The sequence below is a fragment of the Cryptomeria japonica genome, chromosome 8 (genome assembly GCF_030272615.1).
Source record: "Cryptomeria japonica chromosome 8, Sugi_1.0, whole genome shotgun sequence".
In the NCBI taxonomy this organism is placed as follows: domain Eukaryota; kingdom Viridiplantae; phylum Streptophyta; class Pinopsida; order Cupressales; family Cupressaceae; genus Cryptomeria; species Cryptomeria japonica.
The window spans coordinates 282306579-282329690 of record NC_081412.1 but is presented as its reverse complement, the minus strand read 5'-3'; positions in this window follow the sequence as shown (position 1 = coordinate 282329690).

Here is a 23112-nt window from a genome sequence, read left to right as displayed (position 1 = left end):
AGAACATGATACACCTTTACCACCTTAGCTAATCTCCAATGCCCCCAAGAGAAAAAACAGACCATCTCTCCTAATGACTTCTACTTCATCCAGTTAGTTCCTATCAAACCCAAGGTTACAAAGAAGGCTAAAACCTTGTCTATGGTGAAGGTGGATAAATCAAAGAACAAGTATGTAGAACCGACAGTGCCTCCTCTAGATACAAATATTGATAAGATTTGGCCCACAGATTATGTTATCAATAGGATTGAATTGGGTAAGAAAACTCATGAAGGAACTATAGACAATGCTCAAACATGTTTTGATAATCTTGTGGAAAGGTATAATGAGGAAAATATTAAGAAGGACAAACTTAAGAAGCAGGTGGAACAACTCACCAATGTGTTGATCAAGATAACAAAGTCCTCAGAGGTAGTTTAACCAATTACTTCATCAATTGATGAATAATTCATCAAGCAGGCTGAACAAGTCACTTCACAAGGAAGATCAGTGGGTGAATGGATGAACAAGGTATTGAGCCAAGGAACACATCTTCCATGTTCTGCAGTTGCATTAATCAACAATCTAAAGGGTGGCGAGTCTAAGGTAGATAAAACATTGGATCTACTCTCACAGGAATTAGAAACACAAGAGAAGGACTTCAAGTCATGGTTGAAGTTAGAATATTTTCAATTAGATGTTTTGGTTGATAATGGAGTTCTCCATTCAAGAGACATGTACATTGAACAAAGGGAAGCATTAAAGCATCAAATGAACATACTAGAAGTGCTTATCAAATATATGCAAATGGCCTGAAAGGAATGTAATAACAAAGGAAATGAAATCATTAAAAAGGCATCAACACTTCCTTGCACATTCATTGATGAGAATCAAAAGCCTCTTCATGAAGATGTTATCGCCAAATAATTTATCTTGCTCATTGGAGAAGAGGTTGACAAATAATTTTTCTCCATATCTTCAATTGATAAGTTAATAGATATTCAAGTGAATTTGGATGACTTGGCTTCCCTTCTGAAGAAACACAAAAGATGTTATGTTGGCCTTGGAGATTCTATCACTCGGGTCAAGGTTGTCACAACTCATACTCAAGGACCTGATGAGGAACAAATGTAGATTTCCCTGCAAAAGTTTCAGGAATTCATGAAGCAAGATAATTTAACGGAGTGTCTGGTGACACTTAGTAGTTTTATATTTCTAAAGTTGTAGTTGCATTTTTTCAATTAGAATTCATCATTTCAAGTGTCACTTTGTATTTATGTGTAATACCCTAAAAATGATCACCTTAACCATGGGCCCCTAATCTCGATAACATCACCAAGGTCCTAACCAAAGGCAATTAAATCAACCTTGAGCACCTAATTAATCAATTCTTCAATCATTAATGTTACATGGCAAGTTAATCACTCTATATTAATTAAATATATATTTAATTAATTTAATCATTCCAAGTAAATCATTTTGATCAATTATCCTATTTATTTAATTAAATATCCTATCATATTGAATTTAATAAATAAATTTGCCATTTAATCACAAAAAAGGAATTAATTTTAAAAAAAAAAGAGTTATCACAAAAAGAGGAATTAATCTGCAAAAGAAAAGAATTAAATTGAGAGAAGAAATCAAACTTAAGATATTTCTTTTTCTAAATTGAGATAACTTGAGAAATCAAAAAAGCAATTAAATTGAATTAATCATCTTCTCTAAAATATAAAACTCAAAGCTTTTCTTGAGAAAAGAGGTTCAGTTAAATTGAAAAGCCTTTTTCTAAATAAAAATATTGAGCAAATTAAAGGAAAGTGCATAGAATCACCTATTTTTTTATCTCAAGTGCATGGAATCAACTAAATTTATCTCTAATGCAGACTCAAACTTATAATATAAATGCATTCAATCAAGCTATAATTCGAATTTGTCTCAAGGTTAACTTAATTTGATCTCTCAATTATTTCAATTGTGCTTTTTCTTGAGGAATCTCAACTGCTCATTGGTAATCGATCTTGACTGTTGGTCTCTCTTTTGAATCTCTATAAATCCAGCCTTCATCTCTCATTCAAAACACCCTAGAGATTTATTGTTATTATGCAGTTTTTGCTCTGGAGTCATTGAAGATATTGTACTTTGAAATTATTGCATCTTAGTTTAGCTTTTTGCATATTTAGTTTAGTCGCGATTGCTTGTATTCATCTAGCTTAATATTCATTCATCTAGCTTAATCTTCATTCATCTAGCTTAATCTTCATTCATCTAGCTTAATATTAATTCATCTAGCTTAATCTTCATTTATTTAGCTTAATATCCATTCATCTAGATTAATCTTGCATCCATTTAGCTTAATCTTGTGCTCATATAGATTAAATCCTTCGTCTTGGTGTAGTCTAGTCACTGGTATTGCTTAGAAAAATCTGAGAGAAAGTCTATACTCGCATCTTTTGGAAGGAAATAGGTCAATTTGTTATGGTTTTTATAATCATGATTATATTTGTCTATCCATGCATACAATGACTTAATTGAAGTGTTGTGTCTTATAGCTTGCGGACTTATTCAACTTTTCACACACACATCTTTCGCGCCCACCGTGGGGCTTGAGACTTCATCTTTCGGCCTTACAGATCAGCTCATTTTTATTTTTTGGATTTTTTCGTACAGTTATTGCAAAAACTCATACGATTTTTCACAGAGACTCGAACGACAACCTGTAGGTCTCGTACGATCCGTCATGAATTGTTGTACGGCTGGGTGAGAATTATCGTACAATATTCTGGTTTTTGGTATTAAAATAGACTGCAATTTTAGGATTTTTCTTATTGAATTTTTATGGTACTAATGCTAACCCTAGCTTGTTTTCTATCTGCCTGAGAAAGTTTGACAGCCTAACCAGTTTTTGTAGAACGTTTGTCGAAGAACATGCCTGTCGCACCAAAACAATATGACTACTAATTTGTTGTTTTTGCAGGTTGCTTGAGGAGATTCAAGTGAAATTCATGTATTCTTTAAATTAATTTTTTAGGCACTTAAATTGCTATTTGGTTAATGAACAAATATGTCTTTTGTGTTTTAAGAAAAATCTAAGAGGTAGGAGAGTATGCTCTTGTCTGCATAGACAATCAGAAATATATACCCTTGAAGCTTTTTCTAAGTTTGAGATTTGTGTACCTTTAGCGGGCCTATCACATTAGGAAAAAGTAATCACCCTATGAGAATGACCAAAGTGAGTACAGTTGGACCTGAGCATTCCAAATCACTATAATAAATAGGCCTCTGGTGATTAAAGTCTCAAAGGACGGGATTATTTGAGTTTTCTCTTTGAGATCTCTCATATCGAGCATGTTGTAGGGCCTCACGGTCTCAATCACGTTTACATGACTACAACTTGTTTCGGTACCTTGTTGGGCTATAGGCCTCAGTCATGCTTGCGTGACTTCAAGGGATAATTTCAAATGGAATTCCTGACTAAGAACTATAAGATAGAGGCTACCTGATTCACCTCCGAAAGGGGGATAATCTTTGTGCAAGAGAGATAGTAACTCTCCCAAGATACTTGCCATTTCGTGCCCCCATTAGCATTTGGAGTCGGCTAATACTGCATTGAGAATCCATTGCATGAGACTCAGCGGTTGTATTCTGATTAGCTATTGGGTGTGTACCTGAGTCTGCAAGCAAAGTTTTTCTTCTCTAAGCCAATTTTCATAGGGTTAGCATGTTGTGCTTGAGGTCATTATACATCTTGCGTGTTTAGTGTGTTTTCATCCCTGAGACTGAAATAGAAACACTAAAACTGGAGAAAACAATAAAAAAACTCAGTGATCAAAACTTTGTCCGGGTCAAAAACTAGTCTTTGTCAATCATCAAAACTTTGTCTATGTCAAAAACTAGTTTGTCAGTCATCAAAACTCCGTCTATATCAAAAACTAGTCTTTGTCCAATCCTCTATCATATGAGTATACTAAATTATCATCTGGCTATATACGAGTTTCCGTACAAGTCTTCATTGGTCTTGTCAATTTATTGTCTGGTCCTATCAGAATTGTCGTTCGGGTCTTCAAAATTGTCGTTCTGTTCCTAGAAAATTGTCATCTAACGTTTAGCAAAATGTCGTACAAAAAAACATTATCCTCATTAGATTGTCGTATAGAGAACACTAAACTATTGTACAAGTATAGGCAGCAACTCATACGAGAAACTGTCTATATTGTCTGGGAACTATCGAATTGTCGTCTACGTCTGAAAACTCTGTCGTACAAATTCCTGATTTTGTAAGTCCAGAAACTTGTCTGTCTAACACTTTTCTAGAACTGTCATACTTACCAAATCAATCTACAACGAGTGTAAATCTGATCATCATAATTTTGCACATAAACAATCTTGATAGTGTACCCCTGTCGTTGTGTTGCATGAATTTGTCGATCATCTTTCAGCTAATTCAATCAACTACTTATCAAACTAAATCAAATAAAGTTACTTAAATCATGTCTTATACAGGATAGATCATTCCTTAAACAAGACTGAGTCTTAGTCACTTCTCTCAAATCAAACTAATTTACTTAGATCGTGTCTTATACAGGATAGATCATTCCTGAAATGAGACTGAGTCTTAGTCACTTCTCTTAAATCACTGCATCAAATGAACAACTAGCTTCAATTTGATCTTGACTTCTGGATCACATCTAACTCTTGGTCACATTAGTTATAAATGCCTACTCAAATGAGAAGTTCTCAAAAGAAAGCTGCCAAAGGTAAAGGATCATCATTTTCATTACAAGATAATCCTTTCTCCGTAGAGGACCCCATCTCTAATAAACCTTCATCATCAAATATACCAATTTTCAATCAACCTTTATCTCCCACCATGTCTAGAGAAAAGCGAGAAAAAAAAAGTTGCTAAACATGATACTTATGATAATATTAGCACCTGTGCTAATGATAGTGATTCCTCATCTAGTGAGTCTGAAGCATCTGAACCTACACAAGTTGTTATACATAGCTGTCAAAATGATAAAGATTTCCAAAAAATGATGAAAATCATCATGGCTAGAGAAAGAGAAGAGCAATTTCTAGAGCTAGCTAAATAAGGCGCTAACTTCCTACTGATTATAACATTGAAACCCTTATCACTAAAGAGGAAGAGACACCATTAGTTCTGGTAAACAAACAATTACAAGCGTTACAGACTGAAATCAAAGAAATGAAAAACAAGGATAAATCATCTACGCAATATTCTTTAGACACGATCTACCTATTCCCATTTGACAAGAACCTTTGCATGCCTCCATTTCCTTCAAGAGTGGAGATTCCTAAGTTTGACAAATATGATGGTAATACAAATCCTCAAGACCATTTCAAAGAATTTTGTGCTTTATGTATGGATTTCATGCACGAACAAACGTATCTCTTGCACCTTTTCCCGAGGGGTTTAGGAGGACAAGTTGTGGAATGGTTTTCACGCCTACCTATGGGAATTAAATCTTTTGAGGAAATAGTTAAATCATTTCTCCAACAATACTCCTATAACATTCATCATCCAGTCACTATGATCAAGCTTTGTAATACCAAACAGAAAATAGCAGAACCTTTTCTCACTTTCCTTCAACGCTGGAGAAAGATGTTCTCTAGATATTCGCAGTCTATTCCAGATTCTGAGAAGATGGACATTTTTGTCAATAACCTGATCCCTGAATTGAAATACAATATCCAAATGCAAGTGTACCCTTCATTCAACAAAATGGTAGATAGTGCTCTCAAAATAGAAGATGTGCTTATAAAGAAAGGAGATATATCACTTTGGAAAGAAACACAACAAGGCTCTAGTTCCAAAGAAAAGAAGAAATACAAGAAATAAAACAAAGATAGCAACATAAATATTGTTTTTGATTAATGAAAAAGCAGGTTTTGAAGGGGCCCCGAAACCCTTTACAAGCAAAACTTAAACAACAAAGCCACGAGAAACAGAAGCAAAAAGAAAAAGCCAGCGAAAAACCGAAGAAAACCCACAAAAGGCCCAAAAAGCCAGCAGACCTTCCAGGAATCAGATTTTTTCCAGGGCTTTAGCTAGGGTGTTGCTAATTTCTTGTAGCTCTTTGATGTTTTCTTTGAAGTTGGGTGGATCCTTAGCAGCAGCAACCACAGCTTTCTTGATACTGGCCCTGGTTCTCTTCATAGTCCCGCCCGCTGGGGTAGCATCACCACTTCCAGTTGGGATGGTCTCCTCCTCCAAGTCAAGATCCATAACCAGTTTAGGAGTATGGTCAAAGACATTGACAATGTCCTCCATGTTTTTGGTGGCAGCAGAGAGGATACTTGGGATAACTCCCATCAGATTTTTCATCGCAACATAAATATTGTTAATGATAGAGTGGTAGACACTATTAAACCAAAATCAAAAACCACAACATTTAATCTGGCTAGCGACACACAAGCCCTCAAAGCAGCTGAAACTACAGCAAAAAACCCTCTGAAGAAATCAAAAGAGTGGTTTAAAGAGAAACCTTGGCTTTCAAAGCGTAAACGCAATTTCACTCCTTTGGAGGAATTGTATGAATCAACTCTTAAGACTCTATTGGCGAATGATCTGATCACATTTCCAAACAACTCTAGACCATATGATCCAGAAGTTAAACCCAAATGGTGGAGGGAAAATGAATACTATAAATATCATTAAAATGAGGGTCATATAACAAACAACTGGATGAAACTCAAACATGAGATTCAAGACCTCATCTATGCTGGAAAAATTGTTGCTGGAAATCACATGACTAATGCTGATCATAAAACTTTTAAATATCCCTTGCCTGCTTATGAACAAAGTGATTCCTAAAAATCCAAGGGAGGTGCCAAAGTCAATTACAGTACTGCAATGTGACTATAGTCAAAGATAAAACAACATAAAACGCAAACTACAAATGTTGTAACCCACTCTCAAAAGAATGTTACTTTGAAAGGAGCGAGTTCCTCAACTCCTAATCAAACAACATCAAACCTATTGACTTCTTCAAACAGATAACCAGATATGATCACAACTAAATCTAAGAAATCGACTTCATCATCCTCTCCTAGTTACAACATTGTCGAAGAATTAAAATGAACTAGCACTCAAATCTCCATTTTTGAACTGCTTAAGATCTCTTCTACTCATAGAGAGATCCTGGACAAAGATTTGCTCACTACTAATGTACCCAAATATTTAGATGTAGATCAATTTCAATCTATGGTGGGTCACCCGACTTTGCCTCATTACCTCACCTTCTCTGAAGAAGGTGACAATTCATTGAATCGCCCACATAACCAGCCATTACACATTGAAGCTATGATCCATAAACACCGAGTCAAACATGTTTTGATAGATGGAGGAGTTGGGTTGAATATTTGTACCTACAATTTACTGATACAGTTGGGATTTTTTGAAAATGTCAATTATCCAGCAAAGAAAATAGCAATCAAAATGATGAAGAAGAGAGAACCTCTAAATGTCTGGTACTATTTCCGATCAAGGTAGGACCTTTGGAGAGAGATATTATTTTTCAAGTACTTGACCTTCCTCTTTCATACAACATCTTGTTGGGTAGGCCATGGATTCACGAAATGCAAGCAGTACCATCTACATATCATCAGTGCTTGAAATTTTGTTATAATGGAAATGAAGTTAGTATTCCTATTGATACAAGTTACACCTGTATTACATTGAAATAGTGTACTGATACCTTTGTTCCTCATAACAGAGCAACCTCTGCAGCTGAAAGTTTAGAAACTTTGATGAAAGACCTAGAAAAGAAATTAAAAATCATAGATACTGGCATGGATGGATACAAGATAGAACCTGTACTTTCACTAATTTCTCTTCCTCCATCGCCAAGATAGTCTGGAAAACCATCAAAGGCTATGTAACCACAAACTTTAACTCCAAATGTCATTTATGATGGTATTTTTGTACAATCCTCTACTTCCCTTGCAGATGAAATAGAAGAGGAGGTTGTTCTCAAATGGCTTTTCAAAGAGGTCGTGCTTTGAGGAGTTGCTTGGAAATCTATAGTCTCTAATTTTTTTGTTTTGTGGTTCCTTGGAACACATTTCTTCTACAAGTGACTTAGGAACCCACATGTCTTTTGACTTTCCTTTATTTTTTTCAGAGGGCCTTCGTGGCCTTCTAGATAAAATTTCTTTCTTTTTATTTTTTGATCATATTATGCTTTGTTCTTTTCACATGTCTATTATATGGGACATGTTGATCCTTGGATATATGTTGATTGTTGGACTTATGGATTTTATGCTTGGCATCCAAATTGCTTGGAAGAGGATTATTGATTCAATGGTGCATAGGGATGTTATGAAGGTATTTTGGATGGGTTGATGTAAGTAAATGGTGGGAAGTTTCTCAAAGAGGTGTTCCTTTGTTGATCTTGATCTATGATAGGATATGAGTATTGTGAACTAGTGGATGGATGAATATATGGACCTAAGATGGATGGAAGGGATGAAGACTTTGATTTTGGCATGCTTGCATGACTTCAAGGGATAATTTCAAATGGAATTCCTAAATAAGAACTATAAGATAGAGGCTACCTGATTCACCTCCGAAACGGGGATAATCTTTGTACAAGAGAGATAGTAACTCTTCCAAGATACTTGCCATTTCGTGCCCCCATTAGCATTTGGAGTTGGCTAATACTGCATCGAGAATCCATTTCATGAGACTCAACGGTCGTATTCTGATTAGCTATTGGGTGTGTGCCTGAGTCTGCAAACAAAGTTTTAATTCTCTAAGCCAACTTCCGTAGGGTTAGCGTGTTGTGCTTGAGGTCATTATACATCTTGCATGTTCAGTGTGTTTTCATCCTTGAGACTGAAATAGAAACACTAAAACTAGAGAAAACAATAAAAAAAAGTGATCAAAACTTTGTCCGAGTCAAAAACTAGTCTTTGTCAATCATCAAAACTTTGTCTGTGTCAAAAATTAGTTTGTCAGACATCAAAACTCTGTATATATCAAAAACTAGTCTTTGTCTAGTCCTCTATCATACGAGTATATTGAATTATCATCTAGCTATATACGAGTTTCCGTACAAGTCTTCATTGGTCCTGTCAATTTATTGTCTGGTCCTATCAGAATTGTCATTCGAGTCTTCAAAATTGTTGTTCTATTCCTAGAAAATTGTCATCTAACCTTTAGCAAACTGTCGTACAAAAAATCATTATCCTCGTCAGATTGTCGTCTAGAGAACACTAAACTGTCGTACAACTATAGGTAGCAACTCATATGAGGAATTGTCTGTATTGTCTGGGAACTATCGAATTGTCGTCTACGTCTGAAAACTCTATCGTACAAATTCCTGATTTTGTAAGTCTAGAAACTTGTCTGTCTAACACTTTTCCAGAACTGTCATACTTACCTAATCAGTCTACAACGAGTGTAAATCCGATCCTCATAATTTTGCGCATAAACAATCTTGATAGTGTACCCCTATCGTTGTGCTGCATGATTTTGTTGATCATCTTTCAGCTAATTCAATCAACTACTTATCAAACTAAATCAAATAAAGTTACTTAAATCATGTCTTATACAAGATAGATCATTCCTTAAACAAGACTGAGTCTTAGTCACTTCTCTCAAATCAAACTAAGTTACTTAGATCGCATCTTATACAGGATAGATCATTCCTGAAATGAGACTGAGTCTTAGTCACTTCTCTTAAATCACTACATCAAATGAACAACTAGCTTCAATTTGATCTTGACTTCTACATCACATCTAACTCTTGGTAACATTAGTTATAAATGCCTACTCAAACGAGAAGTTCTCACAAGAAAGCTGCCAAAGGTAAAGGATCATCATTTTCATTACAAGATAATCCATTCTTCGTAGAGGACCCCATCTCTAATAAACCTTCATCATCAAATATACCAATTTTCAATCAACCTTTATCTCCCACCATGTATGGAGAAAAGCGAGAAAAAAAAAAGCTGCTAAACATGATACTTATGACAATATCAGCACCCGTGCTAATGATAGTGATTCCTCATCTAGTGAGTCTGAAGCTTCTGAACCTACACAAGTTGTTATACATAGTTGTCAAAATGATAAAGATTTCCGAAAAATGATGAAAATCATCATGGCTAGAGAAAGAGAAGAGCAATTTCTAGAGCTAGCTAAATAAGGCGCTAAAATTCCTACTGATTATAACATTGAAACCCTTATCACCAAAGAGGAAGAGACAACACTAGTGCTGGTAAACAAACAATTACAAGCATTACAGACTAAAATCAAAGAAATGAAAAATAAGGATAAATCATCTACGCAATATTCTTTAGACATGATCTGCCCATTCCCATTTGACAAGAACCTTCGCATGCCTCCATTTCCTTCAAGAATGGAGATTCCTAAGTTTGACAAATATGACAGTAATGCAAATCCTCAAGACCATTTTAGAGAATTTTGTGCTTTATGTATGGATTTCATGCACGAACAAACATATCTCTTTCACCTTTTCCCAAGGGGTTTAGGAGGAAAATTTGTGGAATGGTTTTCACGCCTACCTATGGGAATTAAATCTTTTGAGGAAATAGTTAAATTGTTTCTCCAATAATACTCCTATAACATTCATCATCCAGTCACTATGATCGAGCTTTGTAATACCAAACAGAAAATAGGAGAACCTTTTCTCACTTTCCTTCAACGTTGGAGAAAGATGTTCTCTAGATATTCACAGCCTATTCTAGATTCTGAGAAGATGGAAATTTTTGTCAATAACCTAATCCCTGAATTGAAATACAATATCTAAATGCAAGTGTACCCTTCGTTCAACAAAATGGTAGATAGTGCTCTCAAAATAGAAGATGTGCTTATAAAGAAAGGAGATATATCACTTTGGAAAGAAACATAACAAGGCTCTAGTTCCAAAGAAAAGAACAAATACAAGAAATACAACAAAGATAGCAACATAAATATTGTTAATGATAGAGTGGTAGACACTATTAATCCAAAATCAAAAACCACAATATTTAATCTGGCTAGCGACACACAAGCCCTCAAAGCAGCTGAAACTATGGAGAAAAACCCTTTGAAGAAATCAAAAGAGTGGTTTAAAGAGAAACCTTGGCTTTCAAAGCGTAAACATGATTTCACTCCTTTGGAGGAATTGTATGAATCAACTCTTAAGACTCTATTGGCGAATAATCTGATCACATTTCCAGACAACTCTAGACCATATGATCCAGAAGTTAAACCCAAATGGTGGAGGGAAAACGAATACTATGAATATCATTAAAATGAGGGTCATATAACAAACAACTGGATGAAACTCAAACATGAGATTCAAGACCTCATCGATGCTGGCAAAATTGTTGTTGGAAATCACATGACTAATGCTAATCATAAAACTTTTAAATATCCCTTGCTTGCTTATGAACAAAGTGATTCCTCAAAATCCAAGGGAGGTGCCAAAGTCAATAACACCTATGCCAATAATGACCATGTGATTAACATGATTGAATCTTCACAATTTGAGTATTGCAACATGACTATAGTCAAAGATAAAACAACATAAAACGCAAACTGCAAATGTTATAACCCGCGCTCAAAAGAATGTTACTCTGAAAGGAACGAGTTCCTCAACTCCTGATCAAACAACATCAAACCTACCAACTTCTTCAAACAAACAACTAGATACAATCACGACTAAATCTAAGAAACTGGCTTCATCATCCTCTCCTAGTTACAACATTGTCGAAGAATTAAAACGAACCAGCACTCAAATCTCCATTTTTGAACTGCTTAAGATCTCTTCTACTCATAGAGACATCTTGGACAAAGATTTGCTCACTACTAATGTACCCAAATATTTAGATGTAGATCAGTTTCAATCTATGGTGGGTCACCTGACTTCACCTCATTACCTCACCTTCTCTGAAGAAGATGACAATTCACTGAATCGCCCGCATAACTAGCCATTACACATTGAAGCTATGATCCATAAACACTGAGTCAAACATGTTTTGATAGATGGAGGAGTTGGGTTGAATATTTGTACCTACAATTTACTGATACAGTTGGGATTTTTTGAAAATGTCATTGATCCAGTAAAGAAAATAGCAATCAAAGCTTATGATGAAGAAGAGAGAACCTCTAAAGGTCTGGTACTATTTTCGATCAAGGTACGACCTTTGGAGAGAGATATTATTTTTCAAATACTTGACCTTCCTCTTTCATACAACATCTTGATGGGCAAGCCATGGATTCATGAAATGCAAGCAGCACCATCTACATATCATCAGTGCTTGAAATTTTGTTATAATGGAAATGAAGTTAGTATTCCTGTTGATACAAGTTACACCTACATTACATTGAAATAGTGTACTGATACCTTTGTTTCTCATAACAAAGCAGCCTCTGCACTGAAAGTTCAGAAACTTTGATGAAAGACCTAGAAAAGAAATTAAAAATCATAGATACTGGCATGGATGGATACAAGATAGAACCTATAATTTCAGTAATGTCTCTTCCTCCATCGCCAAGATAGTCTGGAAAACCATGAAAGGCTATGAAACCACAAACTTTAACACTAAATGTCATTTATGATGGTATTTTGTATAGTCCTCTACTTCCCTTGCAGATGAAATAGAAGAGGAGGTTGTTCTCAAATGGCTTTTCAAAGAGGATAGTGAAAACAAAGAAGTGCAACACTGTGAGATTTCCCCTGAACAATATGGTCCAGGCTATAAGATGATTCAATGCATGGGATATTCAGGTACCGGTCCTCTGGGCAAGCATCAAGAAGGAATTGTTGAACCTATTCAGCTACAAACTAAGTCTACAAATGATAAAGTTGGACTTGGATACCATTTAGAGGATTCATCATATCAAAAACCTACTTCTCATCATCAGTCTAAGTGGAGGAAAAAGATACTACCTTCAACATCACATGAAATAAATACTTAGCAAACTCAAGAAGAGTATGAAAAAGAACAAGAAGAATTGGCAATCAAGAGAGAAGGAGCACCTTGTAATCAAGTTCCAACTGTATCAGCAATGACACTGCAAGTAGTAGAAATCCTAGAAGATATGAGAGAAGAAATGAAAAGAATTAAAGAATTGTTTGCACCACTGAACATTCCAGTCACATACACAGGAAGAATGCAAATAGATAATTCAGAAACTAACTCAAATGAGTATGAATGGGGTCCAGAACCTTTATCAGATGTATCTACTGAAGAAACTCCTGAAGATCCTAGTGATATAATAGATGAAACACAAGAGATAGTGTGCTTAAAACTACAAAAGGAAGTAGAGGAAATCAGACTAAAAAGACAAGAAGACTATAAACAACAGCTGAAAGAAGAAAGAGAACAAGAAAAATCTTCACCTGCTATATCTCCCTCTAATGAGATAGAGAAAATCGGTTATGGGACTACAAATGAAGAATTGGAGGCTACAAAAGTAGGGCCAATCATTAGTCCAGAGGAAGATGAATGGAAAAGATGACAAAGACTAACAAAATCATCAAGGTTATGTCAATAGGTATGTCAAATACAAGTGTTCGTTTAATCAAATCATGAAGGAACTTGCAACATCAAAGATGTAGATATTGATACTATACATGCTTTCACTAAACCACTTGAAGAAGAGTTAGAGGCTTCATCTCATGACTCTGATCACTCTGAAATAAGATATCTTTATGACATTACCTATTCGACACCAAACTATGACTACTTCATCATGAATGTCGAAACTCTGTCTGTTGAATGTGTTAATGTCGAACCATGATATGTAGTCCAATCCGAAGTAGAGGATGATGCTAGTGGTAGGTCTGTTGGGTTAGGCTCCCTAGATACTAACGTAAACTTCGATAATCATGTTCTAACTCTTCCTGGTCTTGAGACGCTTACGCAAGGTAGTCTTCTAGAACTCGACTTGTCGGTATGAGGTTGTGATGACAATACCGTGAATCCCTTGAACCTGTTAAATCTTTATCCCTGGTACATCCTGAGCTTATTGAATGTACTCTCCAAGATCAACCTTTGAATATACCTACCTTTGCCAATGACTATATTGTTAGGCCCAATATGGAAAGCTAATGTACTGAGAGGGGAGGGGTGAATCAGTACTTCAAAACCTTTCTTCAATAATAACCTTACTGTTATGCATAAACAGAATAGTGCAGTAACATAAAACAAAGTTAAAACAAACAGATAACAATCATACATGATTCACTCCATAACACATATATTTTGGTCATGCAGAAACTCTTGGTTAGAGAGAAAAACTGTGGTGGGGATGGCACCCACAACTTCACTACTACAATAATAAAGAATGCCCGGTTAGAGCTACATTTAGCTATTTCTAATAGCTTACCCTGTTAGGAGTAACAAGATCTGTTAGATCTACCTTGCTAAAGGATTTTACAACATTTATTCTGAATGTTGCACCTGGTTAGAGGCTTTACAATTTATAGACTTGGTTATAGTCTTTTACCTTGTTAAAGGTTTCTCTTTCAACTTCACAATATTACAATAAAATCATTACAAACATCTGCAACTTTACATCTGAAATGTTATAGCAGATTCTATGTGCTTAGGATAAGATTACCTTGCTTATAGCATACCTCGGTAACTCATATAGTAACTCGGTAAACCCTTATGTTTACTCTGTTCTTCGACTGTTCTCTGAAAACCTTCTCGGTGACCTTTGTGTCTTTGTAATAGTCTTCCTTCATACATATATGCACTTCAATAATGTTGTATATATAGATCTCTTAAAATGGTGATCTAATTCATTGCTTCGATCTTACAAACAAGATTCCTCGAATGAATAACTAAATAAAATGTTTCATTGGTTGGATTGACCTCGCAATCATACACAATCTTCTAGTGCAATTTCCAATGTAATAATGGTTAGATGTGCCTCGATCTTGTAACACGTTTTCATATGCATGTCCAGGTTCAATGTATCTGGTAACACATTTCACTCAGTGAATATCAACTCGGTGTGTTAACTTCACTACTTGGTAGCCATAAAAAGATACTCGATAGACAGCTCAGTGAATACTGTGTTCTGTGACTGCTTTCTTTTGTAACTCACTAGACTGTGCATACTAACTTCTCTATTTATACCGACCGCATGATTCGGTAGTGCTAACCGACTAGAATATATAGTATGACTTTGAATACAAAAATTAATGGCAACTTGATAAGTAGTAACAATCTCCCCTTTTGACATTAGTTGAGATGTTTGACAAAAACAACTTTCAAAGTTATAACTCAAAAATCTATATACTTTGCAAAACGACTACACTTGACAATATATACAATAGTCAATGAAATAGTATATGCAGATATACTCCCCATATCATTATTCTATATATAGCTTTGGATTTTGCATGCTCGATTATGTTTTGTGCTTGTGTGCTCTGCTTGCTTTGCATGCTCTACTCAGTATACTCCCCTGTATACAATACTCAAAACTGTATCACTCTCCAAGTATATTATTTCCCTTATGTAGTATTACTCCCCTTTTTTGACAAACATCAAAAACTTAATTTCCATCCGGGGGTGGTAACTGATCAAAAATAGATTTATACTTGTTCCGGGCGTCAGTGAGTGCGACTAAGAGTGCATCCTTTACACTTTCCATTAAAGAATTTTGTGCTTGAATATTAGCCAATAGTGATATTAAGCCATCAAGAGTGCTTCCCTCTTGTGTAGTAGATAGGCGTGTAGCTTGGTTAATCTTCTCTTGAACTAATGAGAGATGAGGAAGGAATAATGTCTGGAGGGTCATTATATCCATCCTCATCTTATGCTCTTCATTTCTGAGTTCTAACTGTTGAGCCATGAGCTGTTGAAGCTTGGTATAAAAATGTTGAACAGAATTAGGCTTGGTGGTCAACTTAGTTGAGAGATCGGTGATCTCTTTCTCAATTGCATCAGTTTTATTCTTGATATCTTTAATGAATAAGGAAAATGTACAAAGTTTCTGAAATAAATAAAGAATATGCTTGAGTTGAGGGGACAACTCAGCAATGAATTTGACAAGCTTTACTTTTCCTATAGAAAGAGCTTTTTGTACCTCTTCTATCATCTTTGCAGTAAGCTCTTTATCTTTTAGCTTGCTCAAGTACTCAGATGCATCAACTCCAGATGTTTCTATTTGAGTAAGGAGTTCATCCAATTGAATGTGGATGGCTGCATCAGTTGACACTGTTGCTGAAGGTAGCATATTTGTTAGTAGTGTCTTTACCTTTTGTAGTACTTTATTCTTCTTTTGAATAGCCAATTGTTTTTCTTGTTCGGCCTTTGCTTTGCATAGTTCACCAAAATCAATAAGTGCTTGCCCTTTTAATTTTGAGATATCCATGTTGGGCAACACTATCGGTTTAGTTAAATCAACTTTGAAACTATGCTTTCTCACCTTCTTCTCTTTACCTTTGATTGGTTGTACTAAGACAAGTGCTTGTGAGGCTTGTTGACCCTCAGTAGGTTGCTCAGTAGATGCAACACTTTGGTTGGTTCCTGTAGCCATTGTGGTGTCCTTGGGTGTCTTGGTACTAGGGGTCTCAGCTGTAACATTTTCAGTGCTTGACGGTGCTTGAGATGTCTGATCTTTAGTTGTATCTTCTGCTGCTTCAGACTTATGAGCTTCAGTGCCTTATTCTGTATCCTTAGGAGCTTCAGTTGAGACAGGTGGCTTGACCAGTGGATAAGGCTGAACTTGTTTTAAGACAGATTCACCAGATACAAGTTTTGCATAGGTAGTGCCTTCAATCATTTCCTACTCCGGTGCTTCTTCATCCATGACATCTTCATCAATTTGAATAGTGTCAGCCGGGTCTTGCTTGGTAGCATCAGGACCTTGCTCAGTGACATCAGGATCTTGCTCAGTGACATCAACAATTTCAACTTGAGATTGTTCACCGATATCCTTTTGTTTGAAGATTTCCTGCCACTTGGCTTTTGTCTCATTTTCTACATCAATGTATAGCCCATTCATCAATTTTAAGGCTCTCTGTTTGACAAGAAATTTAGAATTGTATGTTGTCAAATGCTCCTTAATTTCTGCTACAGACATATCAGGAAATAGATGGACTAGACTTCTTTCTCTTATTTGTTTCTCTGAGTCCATTGCATATTTCTATCTGTTATCAATATGTAAGTATAATTCACTCGGAAGTGACTTTACTAGTTCTAATAGAGCTAGCCGAAACTTTAGAAGTGTGCAGATGATAGCTTCTTCAATTTGTCACTTCTCATCATTATTCCTAGTCTCATACTTGACATATCTAAATCCTGCAAATCCACCATATTCTTTAAGATTGGCACAAAAAATTTCAACACTATGAATGTTTACCTTCTTGCTTTTTACAATCTGAAATTTGTTTGCATCATCGAATTCTGTATCACTAGACTCTTTTGCCAAAATGAGTCTCCGAGTAGATTTCTTGTAGGTCTTGGTTACCTTGGGTACAGTAACACTCTTTTGTTTCTTACTTGGTGATGCAGCTGATGCTCTAGTGTTAGGTCTCTTTGTTGGTGGAGTCGGTAGGGCCTTTGAAATGTCTTGTTTCTTTCTTTTCAAAACTTTACCCTTAGGCAACTCGGTACTTAATGTTATTGCTGCCTCTTGAGCTTTTGATTCCTCTTCTGTAATGACAAGAGTACCTTTGATAGGTGTAGAGGAGGATTCTTCTTCGAATTTCTCAGATAAAACCTTTATCATCTTTGTAGCTTTTCTTGTAGCCTTGGGTACTACAATGCTCATTTTTACTTTTTCTTTCACCTCTTCATAAGTTCCATATCTTAGTTCGGTAGCATGCCTTGGCAATGATAGATAGGCATCAATTTGTTGTTGTGTGATATCATAGTCAATTTCATAACCCATTGGTGGCAAAGATTGAGTCCTTGGTTCAACAACATTCATATAACAGTAATCGGTGTCTACCTCAAAACATATATTATCCTTATATTTCTCTACCAGCTATGGTGGAATCTGGTACCTGTTGTGCATCTTCTCTTGAAATTTGTTGAAATAGTCATCCATGATATCATTAAAATTATCTCCCAGTTTCTTGATAAAATCATTGATTTGATGGGTGATAGGTCGGTGTAGCTCCCAAACTACTTTACTGACTAAGGGAAAGAACTTCTCAAAGTAGAAAAACATGCATACAAGAAGTGAACCAAACTTCAGTGTGTTTGCCGAGTTGTTCTTCTTTGGCTTCCTTATTGTGTTCAGGTTCTCAAACAATTTTCAATAGCACTTCACATAAATCTACTTTCATTCCCTTTTTCACTATTTTATAGGTTAAGTCAACTGCGGCACATGGTACACTATTTTCCCTTGCTGATTGGAAGAAACAGTAACCAATTACTCTAATTGCAAACTTAAGTTCTACATCAGTGACATTGTTCAATTTCAGTCCTCGGTAATCAGATTCTACTCCAATTAGACTGATTAACTCCTTCTGTGATATCATTTTCTATGCTCATGCATGATCATAGATAGGATACCCGGTGATCACATGAATGATTTCCTTGGTGATTTTGAATGGTTGCTCCTCTAGCCACATAAAATCATCATGAACTCTTCTTAAAACAAACTTAACCCACTGGGGTTTGAACACACGGGGATAGGCTAGGGCTTCAATTAATCCCTTGATTTTGATATGCTCGTACTTGCTATCCATTTTGCCATCGGTACAAAGTTCATCATATGTGTCACTAATCTCAACATGACCGAGTTCTTCAACACGACATTTGGTGAAGAATCTAACATCTTCAACTAACAAGACTCAATCAGGGATGAGTGAAAATGCAGTTTTGTCATCCAGTTCAAAGGCGAATTTAGGAGTCAAAGAGTACTTCAGCGAGGGCTTCTCCACATTCTTGACAACTACGGGATCTTGGATATTGGGCACCATTGTAGGTTTCAGGTAAAACTTAGCAAACTATCCTTAGGGTTTGATGGTTTACAAATGACTGGCGCTTCATACTCGGTAGATAATAGCAATTTGACAAGATCGAAACCAGCTTAACAGTGTGAATAGATTTGATGTAAATACCTTGAAATTCACTCTGAATGAAGTTTGATCGCCTTGGTTCGCTCTGCTCTCTTGAAAACTTGGTGAATGAAAATGACCGCGAAAATACCTTTAAGTACAAAATACCTTATCAGGCTCCGTGCGAGTTAGGTCAAAACATTAAATGCACTCAGTTCACCTTTAACCAATTTACTCCCTTTTTTTTCATTTTAACCGAGTAACCAAATTTCCTTCATTTACCGACTTGACAGGCTTCCTGTATACACCGACTTGACAGGTTTCCTGTAAAGTACTTTTGATAGAATTTCAAACTTACTAATGCATCTTAACTATGCAGATTTTGAATTTTGTACATAATAGAATAGGAACTGTTATGATTTAACCTTTAGAGAATGCAGTCCCTTCATACCTTTTCTAATTAATTTGGAATAGGTGCACCTAACTCCGTAGGTAAGGTGCCTTCTTCATCTGACATGATTTCCTTCTTTTTCCATATCATCTTGAATTTTTCTTTTATCTCTTCAATGTCTCTTCTAGGTTGATCTCTGCAATCTCCAGCTAAATGTCCAACTTTGTGACAATGAAAACATGCCATACCAGGATTTCTCCATGATCTTCGGTTGTTCATTCCAAACCTTATAAAACAGTTGGCACTAATATGTCCATATCTTCCACAACATTCACACCATATCCTTGTATTGTAATCCCATGGTACTATTGCATATTGTCGGTAAGGATCTGTGTGAGTTTGGTAACCTCTAGTGTCTGCTCGGTGTGGACACCGCATGTAGTTCTTTTGCTTAGACCAGCACTTCTCGGTACTATGTCCATATCTATTGCAGTTTCTACATAACCCTTTGAATTTTGCCTTCTGATAGTTGTTAACAGACTTTGTCCTACATTGATTAGATGTGTGACCATATTTATTGCAATTGTAACAATATCCATTGCACTTAGTGATATTCGGTTGCTCACCTTTTCTAATCTGGCATATGTTGGCAGTATGACCTTGATTTCCATAGTAGTAGCAAATAGGCTTCTTCCTTTTGATGTTATTCCTATTTCCAGCTTGCTTTGATGATTCTCCTCTGTCGGTAGTATGAATTCCTTTCTCGGTTGATTCTTTTCCTTTGTAACTGAGTCCTGCATCTTTGTTGGGTCTTCTTGTATTCAGTTGCTCATCCAACATCTTTGATGCATCATAACTCTTCTTCAATGTTTCTTTGGATTTCTTCTTTGTTTCAAGTTCATCAGTCAACCTTGATACTTCAAGTTTCAATGCTTGATTTTCATCATTCTTTAGAATTACTTCATGATGTGCATAACCTAGTTGATCTGTCATATTTTGTTGAATCCCAGTTAACCTTATGATTTCATCATTCTTATCAGATACTAAGACTTCAAGTTGTTGTTTCTCTCTTTGTAGATCTCTTGCTTTATCCTCTGCTGTCCTCAATGCATCTAGATTTTCAGTCATCTATGTATTGAAATGTTCATGTTCTCTTTTCATTGCTTTTAGTTGATCAGCCAATGCTTTCTTCTTTTCTTTCAATACTCCAATCATTTCTTCAATCTCTTCAGATATACTATTCTCAGATGATGTCTCAATTTGTTCCACTAACTCTTGAGAATCCTACAAGTCATCAGATAATCTTCTTCTTACTTTCAGAGATTTTTGCATTTGCCTTTGCATGTCTGCAATCACTTGATTTGCATGATCCAGCTCTTCTTGCAGATACACAATCCTCTGAGATTGTTTATAGCCTTCCATTGATAAGATCTTTCTCTTTAGGTAGTTAAACCCTTTTCCAAGATTCAAGCTTTGATACCAATTGTTAGGCCCAATATGGAAAGCTAATGTACTGAGAGGGGAGGAGTGAATCAATACTTCAAAACCTTTCTTCAATAATAACCTTACTGTTATGCATAAACAGAATAGTGCAGTAACATAAAATAAAGTTAAAACAAATAGATAACAATCATACATGATTCACTCCATAACACATATATTTTGGTCAAGCAGAAACTCTTGGTTAGAGAGAAAAACTGTGGTGGGGATGGCACCCACAACTTCACTACTACAATAATAAAGAATGCTCGGTTAGAGCTACGTTTCGCTATTTCTAATAGCTTACCCTGTTAGGAGTAACAAGATCTGTTAGATCTACCTTGCTAAAGGATTTTACAACATTTATTCTAAATGTTGCACCTGGTTAGAGGCTTTACAATTTATAGACTTGGTTAGAGTCTTTTACCCTGTTAAAGGTTTCTCTTTCAACTTCACAATATTACAATAAAATCATTACAAACATCTGCAACTTTACATCTGAAATGTTATAGCAGATTCTATGTGCTCAGGATAAGATTACCTTGCTTATAGCATACCTCGGTAACTCATATAGTAACTTGGTAAACCCTTCTATTTACTCTATTCTTTGACTGTTCTCTAAATACCTTCTCGGTGACCTCTGTGTCTCTGTAACAGTCTTCCTTCATACATATATGCACTTCAATAATGTTGTATATATAGATCTCTTAAAATGGTGATCTAATTCATTGCTTCAATCTTACAAACAAGATTCCTCAAATGAATAACTAAACAAAATGTTTCATTGGTTGGATTGACCTCACAATCATACACAATCTTCTAGTGCAATTTCCAATGTAATAACGGTTAGATGTGCCTCGATCTTGTAACACGTTTTCATATGCATGTCCAGGTTCAATGTATCTAGTAACATGTTTCACTCGATGAATATCAACTCGGTGTGTTAACTTCACTGCTCGGTAGCCATAAAAAGATACTCGGTAGACAGCTCGGTGAATACTGCGTTCTGTGACTACTTTCTTTTGTAACCGACTAGATTGTGCATACCAACTTCTCTGTTTATACCGACTGCATGATTCGGTAGTGCTAACTGACTAGAATATATAGTATGACTTTGAATACAAAAACTAATGGCAAATTGATAAGTAGTAACATATACATTAGCCTGTTAACTTAATGCAGTTGAACAAATTGACTCTTCCACTAGTGAACAAAGTGAGAACATGACAGCAACAGATGTCAAGTATCTTAGCCGAAAAAATAAAATAAAAAGAAAAATAAGAGTTTTGATGGTGAAAACCACATTGTAGCAGTGCCAGAATCAAAAATAGTAAAAATACAGGACATACCTAATGATGAAAACCTCTCTAAGGTGCTTGAAGGTGAGATACTTGACATTTTGCCTGATCAATTTCAAGAGCGATCATCAGTGCTAATTGAACCTACACAACCAGTAAACATTGGTACAGAAGAAGCTCAGCACACCATACATGTAGCTCAATCCTTGTCAGCTGAAGAACTAAAAGAATTTGTTGATTTCTTCATGGAAAAGAAGATCAATTTTGCATGGACATATGTTGATATGCCAGGTCTAGATCCTGACCTCATAACGCATCATCTTTCTATCACTCCTAGAGTTAAACCTATTAAGCAAAAACTCTGAAAAATGCATCCTCATATTGCATTACTTGTTAAAGTTGAGTTAGAAAAGTTACTAAAAGTTGGATTCATCAGAGCAATTGATTACGCCGAGTGGATATCTAATATTGTACATGTTTCCAAACCTGACAAATCAATACATGTTTGCATAGATTTCAGATATTTAAACAAAACTTGTCCAAATGATGATTTTCCACTACCCAACATAGACATGATAGTAGACATGACTGTTGGCTATGAAATGTACTCTTTGATGGATGGTTTTTTTGGATACAATCAAATCAAAATTGCACATGAGGATCAAGAGAAAATAGCATTTACCTGTGCATGGGGAACTTTCTGCTGGAATGTAATGCCCTTTGGCTTAAAAAATGAAGGTGCTACTTATCAAAGAGCTGTAACAATAATTTTTCATGATATGATGCACAAAAAAATGGAGGATTGTGTTGATGATACTCTAGTTAAATCTATAAAAAGATCAACACATCTATTAGAACTAGCCCCAATATTAGACAGGATGGAAAAATTCATACTCAAATTAAATCCTAAGAAATGTGCATTTGGGGTTACGTCTGGTAAGCTCCTAGGATATATTGTTTCAGT